The sequence below is a fragment of the Notolepis coatsorum genome (assembly GCF_963971535.1).
Source record: "Notolepis coatsorum genome assembly, chromosome: 14".
In the NCBI taxonomy this organism is placed as follows: Eukaryota; Metazoa; Chordata; class Actinopteri; order Aulopiformes; family Paralepididae; genus Notolepis; species Notolepis coatsorum.
The window spans coordinates 39,650,082-39,662,488 of NC_140178.1; the positions used below are offsets into that span (position 1 = coordinate 39,650,082).

The 12,407-nt window shown below is 42.2% G+C and overlaps 1 protein-coding gene across 4 annotated transcripts in view; it reads left to right on the plus strand.

The window, feature by feature from the left end:
- Positions 1-2,632: 2,632 nt before the first annotated feature.
- The window catches only part of LOC311239794 (trinucleotide repeat-containing gene 6A protein-like), a 169,394-nt gene continuing 159,619 nt past the window's right edge, over positions 2,633-12,407 (plus strand). For 3 of the 4 annotated variants that reach the window (XM_084328237.1, XM_084328235.1, XM_084328238.1), the window contains exons 1-2: positions 2,633-2,764; positions 4,622-4,673. The gene's annotated coding sequence lies outside the window, so the exon portion shown is untranslated. Of the gene's footprint in view, positions 2,765-2,999; positions 3,044-4,621; positions 4,674-12,407 lie in introns of those variants that run through there. The other variant, XM_084328236.1, reaches the window with a different exon arrangement.

Consider the following 12,407-nt stretch of genomic DNA (forward strand, 5'->3'; position numbering starts at 1 on the left):
ATCGATATTTGGAATGGCGATCAGGAATTGGATTAATCTTTTTGCAGAACATCTGATCTGAGGTAAGGACTTTATTTTACCAGTTTTGGGTTAATCAGAGTTTTTTTTCACAGCGTTCACAACGTGTCTCCTGTGTGTGTACTGTGTGTGCGTAACGTTAGCGCCAGGCACGGCATAGATAATCGATTTTTCAGTACACATATACTATCGATAATCTAGCATTTATTTGAAAACGATTCATAAATCAGCCGGAAAATGACAACGTGTTGTGTGTATTCCAGTAAAGGGCTATTACTGCAGAATCTTTTTTTCTTTCTAGAAATTTCCAAAACTATACTCTTATTCCAAACGGTATAAAACGGAAATGTACTGATGAAAAAACAATCCGTTTTATACATGTTGACTGCAAGCAAGTCATTGATAAGCGACGGGTGTATTAGACCCATAGCCATAATTTAAGATATAGTTTAATCGTTCGCAAATGTGCTCGTCCTCTCATTGATTAGAGTGGTGGCAACCAAGCGATAATTCGTCATTCATCGTTGGCAACCAATCAAATGTGTTAATGATGCTAGAGTTACGGGAGAATATGAGATCCAAGGAGCTGCCTGCTTTGTGAGTGGGAAGCATGGCAGTGGGAGTCAGGTCGAAGGATTGTAGGAGAGACCACTGTGTCTGAGACGAGTCAGGCAGATTGAAATCGCCCATTAGGAGGAAGGGGGTACCATCTTCTGGCAAAGAGCTTAGAAGCATGTCCAGCTCGTCTGGGAAGTTTTCAAGGGGACCTAAGTAACAATGGTGAGATTGAATGGATTAAAGACAGATACTGCATGGTATTCAAGAGAGGAGTGACAGCGCTGGGAGTGATCATTATACATTTGTAGACCATGAGGGAGAGGTCAAGAGACCAGTGCCTCCACCACATCTGGAAGATTGTGGTGTGTGAGTGAAGTTATAGTTTGTAGATAAGGCTGCAGGTGTTGTGGAGTTATCCGGTGTTATCCAGGAGCTGGAGGTTTTGACTATGGGCATAGGCAGTAATGAAGTCAGCTTTCCTGACGGCTGATTGACAATTCCATAAGCCTACTTGGCAGCTGTCATACAGCACTTAAGAATTTTATAATGTATTACCTAATCTCTCACTCTGCTATTGTTACCTGGTAGAATACAAACCAGTACTTGCAGTCGATGAGCTCTGTTTCCTTTTCTTTCTCTCTATCCCCTCCTTCCCCACCATTGCACACACACACACACACACACACACACACACACACACACACACACACACACACACACACACACACACACACACACACACACACACAGATAAAGGTGGTAGATTGCAAGCAAGGTTGGGAGTTGTTTTTGTAGCAAGTTGGTAGGTCAATGGTCATCTCATTGTGACAGAGGAAACATGGGCACACAAGCCTGCATGCGCTTCACACACACACACACACACACACACACACACACACACACACACACACACACAGAGGTCTTTCCTCTGGGCAGCAGTAGCGGCAAGCTTTGTTATGTTGGTGAAACGTTGGCAGATTCCAGACTGTATTTGTTTCTCTATTTAGGTCTCTCTCTCTTACTCAGGTTTACTGATTTAAAAAAGTATTTGAGAAGTGTTGCTTTGCATAATACCACCAGAGCCATGTGTGATTTGCCAAAACGAACCTCTGTAAAGAGAAGTGCTGGAATTATCCATAGGCATTCTTTGCATGTGCATGTGTGTATAAGGGAGAAAGCATTAGACCATGATACACACCACATTGCCTTCTATAATTGCATGTCTGTGTGCACATTCCCCTAAAATAAGCATTTTCTCTCATGACCACTTGCAAATGTCCTAATAGGTGGGTATTTTCTAATTGCAGCACTGGAGATGTTAAATTATTTTAATATTACTTGAATGATCATGAATGATCATAACAATCACACAAATATTACTGTAACTACCAGTATTCATAAGGATGTTCCATCTTGTCAACTGGTGTTGACTGGCTGCCAAACAGCAAACAGTCTTTAGCAGGCTTTCACATCAGGGGCACGCCGACCAGGGCCCGGATCCGAGTACTACTCCAGTTGGTTTGATTTCATTAGTGTGAACACTGTGTACCTTTCCCGGATCAACAAACCATGCCCAGGTCCACTTGAAGTAGAGTACCCTGCAGAGAGAGAGAGGCACCATGGCAAGTTGGCTAATTTCCCCAAAATCGCACACACACCTACCTATATAGGCTATTTCTTGGGGGGGGTTGAAGCCAGAGTAGTGAAATAAATGTGAAATTATGTCACATCAGTTTTCCATACTTGAAAACTTCACTGAACCTATTTGAACTATTTCTTTATAGCCTACCTAGACTTACAGCCAACTTATCTGACTAGCTATTGTTGTTTACATTCCTAAATGAATGTTATTCTCTGCCATAACTGCAGAGCGAGACAAAGTCATAATCCATCTATCAATCACACCAACCATTTTGGTTCTGGCTGTGTGTTTTTTTGTGTCAGTCGGAGGAAGTGGTGAATGTTGTCTCCCCCAGCAGCGAGCTGAAGTGAACGCAGGCAGAGAGCGAGAGAGCGAGAGCGAGAGCGCGAGAGAGAGCAAAGAACGTTAGAGCGAGTGAAGAAGAAAATGGCGACCACACAGAACGAATGCCTCCCCTCGTAGATGCTGGAAATGCGTTGAATTTCTTTTTAGCCTTACAGCAGCCGGCTTTCATTTCCCACTCTGTTGCACTTTATACTTTATGAGGTAAGACTGCTTTTGACGGTGTTTTCTGGGCCGGTGCGCGGTGCGTGTGTCGAGCTCAGCGGCGGCAGCAAGAAGCCGGGGAGGGAGGGAGCAGCCGGGAGAGAGAGACGACACACTGGCGGAGTGGAGCCGTTGTTTAGCCCGGGTTAGCTGGCGCTGCGCACGGTCACATCATCCAGGCTGTGCCGCGGGACGTTATGAAAACCACACATGTGTGTCTACTCTCATAGAGCCACAAAACCAATATATATGAACTACGCGTGAATGTCTACTGTCTAGGTAACCGTGTTATTTGCAGGTTGCTTGACCTCGCTATCTTGTAGCCCACGAATGTATAGTACAGTTAGCGTTAGCTCACCAGCTGGCTAACCTTATAGCTGCTACGCTGTTGTTTTCTGGTGGAAAATGTCGTGCATATCGCGCAGACTTCTTATTGATGATTGTGGACTGGTGGCTTTTCATTCGTGGGGTTATTACAAATTCGATTGATCGACGTACTATATTTGATTTAAAAAGGGAAAAGCCGGATAAATTGGCGTCCTAACTTTAGCTGCTCTAGCTATAGCCGACGCAGTTTGTATGACTGGAAGACCCGAGTGTGTTACTTTACTGCCCCACTGGACAAGTAACCCTACGGGGCTTGTCGTCTTTGGCGCTTTCATGGTGATGATGACCTCAATTATAATAGTGTATAATCGAAATGTTGCCGGTGATATGACCACGTCAAGCTAACTAACTAGAAATACAGACGAGCCTGAGGTTGCTTCATGCTGGATCTGCGATGCACTGGTTGTGTATATTTTTGTTTGTTATTTTATACTTGTCCAAACCGCCTGCAAATATGGCAAAAATCAAATGTAATTTGATGGCTAGCAAAGTAATTGAGCTTAAATGAATTTGTCGAGCATATTCTGAAGTATCTCTGGTATGTTGATCTCTTGTGAGTTGCTAGTCTACCGGGGGTCCGGGGTGCAGAGAAGCCATGTTGGCTATAAAGCTGCACGCCAGGCAACAGCTGCGGTAATGGCCGATCAGGTCCCAAGAAGTTGGCTCTTACGCAGTTAGAAAGAGAGACACGCCAATTACTCTGCAGCCCAAGCACCTTGCAGTGCCTCAGATGAGGGACTTACAAGTGCGGTCTTGCTATGCAGTTTAACTTGCATTTCCACACGAACGAGGTTAAATAGTTTCAGTTTGTATCCATGGCTGCTTAGCCTGTTTGTGTGTGTACCTACCTGTACTGTTGAAGAGGTCAAGGTTACATGGTGAAATGCAGATGATAACATGATTGATGGATGAGTGAAGTGCACCTTTATTATCATGTTCAGTCATTGGCACTGGACGTTTGAATCCTCTTTGCTCTTAAATAGTTTCAGTTTGTATCCATGGCTGCTTAGCCTGTTTGTTTGTGTACCTGACCTGTACTGTTGAAGAGATCAATGTTACATGGTGAAATGCAGATGATACATGATTGATACAGTAGATGAGTGAAGTGCACCTTTTATTATCATGTGCAACCATTAGCAGTCATTAGCACTGGACGTTTTGAATCCTCTTTGCTCACCGGCACTTACATTCTCAAGGTTACTGTGTCAGGTTGTCGGAATTGACTAGGAGCTGGATAATGATACACATATTAAAACGCTCAATAATAAATAAAACAATAATGGGGGGGAAATCATTAAAATACAAGACTCTGTACTGGTCTGTATAAAGTCGTTGGCTTTATGTTTTGACGTTGGTTTCGTTTGGCAGAACGAGGAATGCGAGCAGCATGTTTTAGTTTACTTTCCAGCTTCCTAAATATTATCTCTGACATTTTCTTTATCTTTTTGTTTTGTTTTTGTCTTTCTCCAGAGATTCGGAATTGGAAGCTGTTGCCACCAAAGAAACTGAAGAGTCAAAACAGGTGAGTGTGTAACACACACACAGACATATTTCCTTTCCGTCTATGAATGAACTATAGATCCAGTGCCAGGAAAGTGTTTGTGCGGGCGCAAAATTGTGTGAGCCCAGTTGCCTGCCTTTCTGGTATTTTCTCTTGGTTTTGCAACTAGATTGGATGTAAGCTTAACACAGTGTATAGAGGTTGTGATGCTACCAAAGGTGTGTGTGTGTGTGCGCACGCCTGGGCGGGGTACAGGGGGGCAGGGGAGGGGGCAGCTGTTGCTTGTGTAAGCAGATGCAGTTCCGTTTGAATTGAATCGGAGGGCCTGGGTCGGTCCCGGCCGCGATGTGCTGAGTAAGCTTTGCTGTTTTAAAACGCTAAATGAGAAGCCGGGGTCCCACTGTTTTGTGTGTGGAGAGGTGTTTGTGTAGCTCATTGTGGACCATACAGTTGGTCTAGATGCAGGCAGACAAAAGGCCTGTGGACCATAACTAGCCAACTAGCTCATCACCCCACTCCTAACACCCTATCCAATCTTTTTTTCCCCTTCCCCTCAAAATTCAGTTTTGATTGATTGAAACCTTTTATTTATTCTTGAGAATTACATTGAGGTTCTACCCTCATTTACAATGCTGTTGAGATTACAAAATCAAACTGTTCAGAATACATATAAAAGACATTAAAAGACATTACAAAAAAAAATAAAAAAATAAAGTTATTATTACATAAATAGGACAAAACACAGGTGAAAAAAATAAAAACACGTTTCATACAGAGGTAGGGAGGTTTGTGATCATGTTTTTAAATTGTCCATAGGATAGTGGGGTATTGATTCTGAGTTGAAGATAATTTCAGGAAGCTGGTGCATCGAAACAAAAAGGAGATTATTTTTCTGACGTTATAGTTTTTGTTTGTTTGTTTTTGTTCTTTCTCTAGATTCTGGATTGTATAAGTGTTTCCTACTCCATAAAGCCAACAGCCCCATTATTCCTCTACATTCTGTATTCCGTTCTCAGTAGTTAGTATCTGTGTTTAGGACGTTACGAATACATTTCATGTTTCCTCTCAATCAAATACATTTTATGTGTTTTATAGTATAGTGTTTCTATCCCACCAGGTTCTTATACTTATGGTGGTGTCACATTAAGTACACAGAACTTTGCCATGCAGTTGGACTCAGGGGAGGAAACTAACTTTTTGGCTTACCAGCCAACTGGCGAGTAGATGATTTTTTTTACCAGCCAAACTGATTTTTTACCAGCCAAAAATAAATCGCTAATTGTGATAATTACTTCTTTGTATGTCTTCGTCTAAATTGATTTTCAATCATAGTAATAATAATCACACTGTGTCTCTACTCTTTAAAATATTTATTAGCATAAAACATTAATAAGTGTCTCTACTCTCCACAATATTAGCATACAACATGTATTAATCACACTGTCTCTACTCTTCAAAATATTAGGATATCACATATTAACATGAAAGAGGGAACTATTCTGGACTGGGTTGGGCTGAACTGGGCCGTGAAAGATGCTGGGCTGGACTGGGTTGGGCTGAACTAGGCAGTGAAAGATGCTGGGCTGGACTGGGTTGGGCTGAACTGGGCTGTGAAAGATGCTGGGCTGGACTGGGTTGGGCTGAACTAGGCAGTGAAAGATGCTAGGCTGGGTTGGGCTGAACTAGGCAGTGAAAGATGCTGGGCTGGGTTGGGCTGAACTAGGCAGTGAAAGATGCTGGGCTGGTCTAGGTTGGGTTGGACTGGGTTGGGCTGGTCTAGGTTGGACTGGGTTGGGCTGGTCTAGGTTGGACTGGTCTAGGTTGGGCCGTTGGACTGGTTTGGGCTGGTCTAGGTTGGACTGGGCTGGGCAGTGAAAGAACCAAGCATTTCACTGTAATGTAATAGCTAAATAAAACAACTTGAACTTGACTTGTTACATTTGCACTCTGGTTGGATACCAAACGTATTCGGGTTGTACTGTACTTGTGCTGTATGATGACAATACATTGGAACCGAATCTCATGACAAGTTGACAACGCTAGGGGTTCAGCAGGTGTATTCTGAATGCCAAGTGTATGACAACATCACCGTTGTGAAGGGCATATGGGCGAGTGGTGATATGGGGGGAAACCCGGTAATAATAAAATGTCACTCGGCTGCATTTAAGCAAAGCCGCTCAGTATAGTCCACTATGTTGAATGCGCGTTATGGTAGCTTGATGCTAGGTAGCTAGCCGGCTAATGCTGGTTAGCCTCACGTCCACTTGTCATTCATTCTCATCCGACTCGAAGGAGAATGTCGTGTGCTGTTGTTCGTCCCCATGTCAGACCGCACTGATATCCGAAAGCGACGACTCTACATGCAATTATTTTCATCCACAATGTGTTTTTGTCAAGTGTCTACGTTGTCAAGCCGGTGACAGGAGTTTGTAGGTCTGCGCGCAGTGATCTGTCCACTTCCCCTAGATGCGCGACATCTTCTAGAAAACGAGTGTTCATTGGAGGAGCTTAGAGCGCATCTGTACAACGATGATGTTCATTGGTTATGGTCGGATTATTAAACGAGTGTTCATTGGAGGAGTTTAGAGCGCATCTGTACAACGATGATGTTCATTGGTTATGGTCGGATTATTATGAGGCACAAATGGAAAGAATCAAGGGGGAGTCAGATTTCGGTTTGTGCCAGTGAGCGAATCAGCAGATTGCAGAATGATTTTTTTGTTTTGTTTTGTAATTACTACTAGTACTCGCCAGAGTGGCGAGTGCTCTTCATGAATCACTCGCCAAACGTAAAAAATACTCGCATTTGGCGAGTAAAGAGGCCTAATTTCCTCCCCTGGTTGGACTGCATCTCAAGTGATAGGGTTGTTCCCAACACTGTTAAGTTATTTTATTGTTTGTGGTCTTTCAATCTAACTCAGTTTAGGGGGTAAAAGGTTCTCATTTCTATTCAATAGATGAATCGAAACAAATTATCTTTCAATAAAGAATTAGTCTAACTGAATTTCCATTTCTGAATTTGAAATGATTGGGTAGGTCCCAGCCAAAGTTGTTGTTCAAGGTGTGAACCAAAAGCCATCTGTTAAACATTTCTCGGGAGATGTGCTTATTCAGGATCACTGACTTTGGCTGAAGTAGTTTTTATTATTCTAAAAAGAAAAATCGTCAGTGCTAAAAGTTAGCCATGATTTTGGAACAGTACTCTTAAACACACTTTGTCCATACAGACCCAGGTCTCCTATATCATAACGACCCCTAACAGTTTATGAATGATCTGCAGAGAATAGCAACAGTGTAGTGAATGTTATTTTTTCTCTATAGTTCATCTTTTACTTTCTGTTGGCCCCACTCAACGGGTTCACCACCAAACTGTTTATAGAAACTGTTTCACCCTGTAACCGATATATCTCGGCCCCGAAGCTTCGAATTCCAAAAAAATTATTCCAAGGTCAGCCCTAGTGCTGCCATCGTGATACTCCTAAAGTAATGACTTCTACTGGATTACATGGTTGGGAATTTCACAAGGGGCTACGAATTCTAAAGGTGTTGTGGATAGAACCTGGATTTGTATTGCAGTTGCTCTGTATTCTGTAGTCATTGATGTTGATGGGTCCAATTTCTTGGCACACGTCTGTTTTTGGGTACTAGGACCGTACTAGAATTTACTTGTTGACATTTGGCAGGGCCTAATAAAAACACACACGCATAATCTTTTTTTTTACCCAACAGCATTCCTGTGGGTTTCCTTTGCTGTTGTTTGGTTAATCTATCATTTATGATACTGAGAAGAAGCATTGTGTAGCCGACTAGCCGTATGGTGCTTTTCCACCGCATTTTTTCAACCGGCTTGGCTCTCACTTGCGTTTGCTGGTTATTTATTTGAGCATCAGAACGTAACCGTCATGAAACAGTCAGAAAGTAGCATTTTATTTCTCTCATTCCTGCTTTGTTTTCTTTACCGTCGCTCGCTCCACCACCCTCTCAGCTCGGTCGCGCGCACTCTTTTTCTCCCTCATCTTTTTTTAGAAATAAGTCAGGAAGCTGACAACAAAGCCTAACTTTACTTTTAACATTATCAAACGAAGAGAAATGTCTAAACGGTTCTTACATGGGTACCTCTTTCTTGTTTTATGAATGAAGAGGTACACATACACCTGTGTTAGACCAGCGACGGTCATTCCTGCCAACCCAGCCCCCTTTGACGGGGGTACCATCTGCAGTGGAAAATTAAGTACCTGGGCTGGTAATAGAAGTGAGTCGACTGGGCGCCCCAGTGGCGAACCACATAGCGCGCTCAGTCGCGACACGGCCGACCCGGGTTCGACTCCCGAACCCGTCGTTATTTGCTGAATGTCTTCCCCCACTCTGTCTCCCATTCCTCCTCTGTCTCTCTCTACTGGACTGCCCAGTAGAATAAATAAAGCGATAAAACGCCAAAAAAAAAGTGAGTCCAATAGCATGGTTTAATTCTCTATATTTAAACCCAATATTTATTTCCTTGGCTAACTGTCCGATTCTTCTGTATAACCATGGCAGTACGTCATCAGGGGAAGATATCCCATAGACAGAGCCACACCAGTCTCAAGACTGCCTTTGAATCGTAGGCTACAGTTGACCATTGCCCTTCTGAGCAGTAAAAACACGTCTGACAAATGTCACAAGACTCGAGCAATATAGGACCTGCAATAAAAATCTGAGACAAATCTTATTTGTATAGACCTGGGGAGTGAGGTTCCACCTGTGATTTGCCCCCATTGTAGCCACCCATTGAAGATCAAAACAGTCGAACCGTATTGTGTAGGTTCCAAATTTGACAGAGGTATATAATATTTAATTATTATACTGTTATGGTAAATGTTTTAACTTTATCTTTGAGAGAATGTGTTTTATATCGTAATCCTTACTAGTTTCCATCGTACCTACTACAGTATCCATATGCTTCTGCAAACTTCTACCAATCACAAGAGCACAACAACTTTGACGTTTGTGTCATTCTCTGTCATTCTCGTTTGTTTTTGCAGCATTCGTCGCCATCTTTGTTTTCATTGTAGCTATGACTAAAACGTTCAAAACATGAACACTGGCATTTCAAAAACAAACAAGTCAGGTAATCATGAGTATATAACTCCAATAATGTATTCCGTCTGTTGTTTTGACTTTTGGTTTTGTAACCGCCACCTTGGAAAACTAATGGGTCTTTTTCCATTTTAAGTTATTGCTATGCAGTGTTTCCCACAGGATTTTCAGAGACTATGGGGGGTGAACCTTCTACCCTCTTTTTTTTTGTTGTACATTTTAAAGTTAAATGCATCAATCTGGTGCACTTTGAGAGCAAAATAAAGAGGCGAGATCTATGATGAACTTTGTGCTCAAAACACAAAATCGACTAGACTAGTGCTTCCCAATCCTCTCCTCGAAGCACCCCAGCCGTTCAATGTAGGGCTGACCTTCGAAGCTTTTTTTGGCGCAATCGAAGCTTCGGGGCCGAGCTTCGATAAGCTTCTTTATTTTAATTTTTTTTATCTTATTTTGTGGGACTTGTACAGCACTTTGGTAAACTTTGTTGTTTTTAAATGTGCTCTATAAATAAAGTGGATTGGATTAATTAATTAAGTAGCCCCTTTCGTGACTGACGCAGCCAACAAGGTTTCACTCGGCTGCCCTGCCTGGGTGCAGTGGGGCTGCTCTCACAGCCAACGACATGACATTACATAATTATGTTGCAACCTTCGTCTATCAAGCAAACAATTATATAAATATTTATATGTAGTTGATAGAGACAAAGGCAGAATTTGACTTAATTAAGCACGTTTTATTAAGACATGTTTTATATGGGTCGGGACACTTTAAAAAAAGCAGCACAATGAACACAAATCTGTCCGATATAGTCTTAAATAACAAACTGCATTGCTTCGCTTCTTCGTCGACATGTCTGCTGCACATGTCCTTGTTGTTTTCAACACAGATAATCTCCATGTGCTTGTTGTAGAGAGGCGGAGTCGAGGCGGTGCTTACTTTCGTTTAATTGGAATGGAGGCGGGAAGGCGCCGCTTGCTTTCGTTTCATTGGCATGGAGGCACAAGATTTGAGGCAAATAAAATTTATTAAATTTTTTATTTTATTTATTTATTTATTTTGTAAACTTCGATTTTTTTTTATGTTCGAAGCTTGTGCCATCGAACGAAGCTTCGAAGTACTTAAGACAGCCCTAGTAGGCATTAATCACTTAATAGTTCACATGTCTGTGTCCCGTTTGCACACGCAGATACACACACACACACGCACACAGTGGGCCAATGACTTTGGTGGTATGTGCTATTGCACAGATGTGTGTCCCGTTCCCGTTTGCACACGCACGCACAGTACAAATATACATTTATAAAAAAAAAGAAAAAAGCTCTTGTTACTTGAAATATTTTCACTGTGCTCCTAAATATTTTTGTGTGCTCTTAAATTTCTTTGTGTGCTCCTAAATTCTGTGCTCCTTGGGAAAAAGGTTAGCGTAGAGCCCTGCCCCCCCCACACACACACACACACATGCTACTGCATCAATGTTATGATTAACAAAAGCATTCGTTTTTGTGGCATTAACGCTAGGGATGCACCGAATGGGAAATTCTTGGCCGAAACCGATACCGAAAATAGAAAACAGTTGGCCGAATGCCGAAAGGCCGAAAATGTTTCATAGAATAGAATTTTTTTTTACCAATGTTGTTCAGCTACCTGATTATGGAAAAATATATGATTATGGCTAAACTTAACTTAAATAATAAATAATCACTATTATGGGTCTTTTTGTATTACAAACAGTTAGGCCTGCCACGATAACACATTTTGCTGGGCGATTAATTGCCCCAGAAAATATCGCGATAAGCGATATTATTGCGACCGGTTAGAGAATTTTTTTTTGAGAAATTTATTTCCCAAAACTTTTATTTTGAAGCCCACCGCTCGTCTTTTCCGGTGTTTTAGACTTTTATTTTGAAGCCCACCGACCGGACCGGAAGTATTGTTGTGATTATCCTAGCTTGCTGATGCTGCTGGTAGATCGACATGCTGCTGGTGGACTGGGGCCAGCTAACGTTAGCTTGCTGATGCTACTACTACTTCGACATGCTGCTAATGGGCTGGGGCCAGCTAACGTTAGCTTGCTGATGCTGCTGGTAGATCGACATGCTGCTAGTGGACTGGGGCCAGCTAACGTTAGCTTGCTGATGCTACTAGTAGATCGACATGAGCTAATGATAAAACAAATGTTGAGATTGTTGGTGAACAACTAACTTTAGGTTCGTTTTAACGTTAGCTACTATAACGTTGCATTGAGAAATGTAGTTAAGCTATGTGGTGTTGCCCCACAGAGCTCCTGTGCTGTGCTCTCTGCTCTGTAGTAAAGCCAGCGGCCCGCCTCCCAACACGGACAGTGACTGACAAGGGGCACTGGTTCCGCCTCATTAAAACAAACGCGCAAATAGCAATTAATCACGCCCGTCAAAATCATTGCATTAATTTTAATTATCGCGGCAATTAATCGATTTATTGCTTATCGCGGCAGGCCTACAAACAGTACTGTATTTGCAAATCTTGTATGTCATAGATGTAGCAGTACTGTCTATCTGTATGTCATATTATGTCCTGATGAATTGAAAATGGGGGACCCTGATGTAAACAAGACAAAAGTCTTTCTCTGTTCTGCATCCCCTTAACAATTGTGTGTATTGAGCTGTACTGTATTGTACCCATTCTGCAATCTGTTAA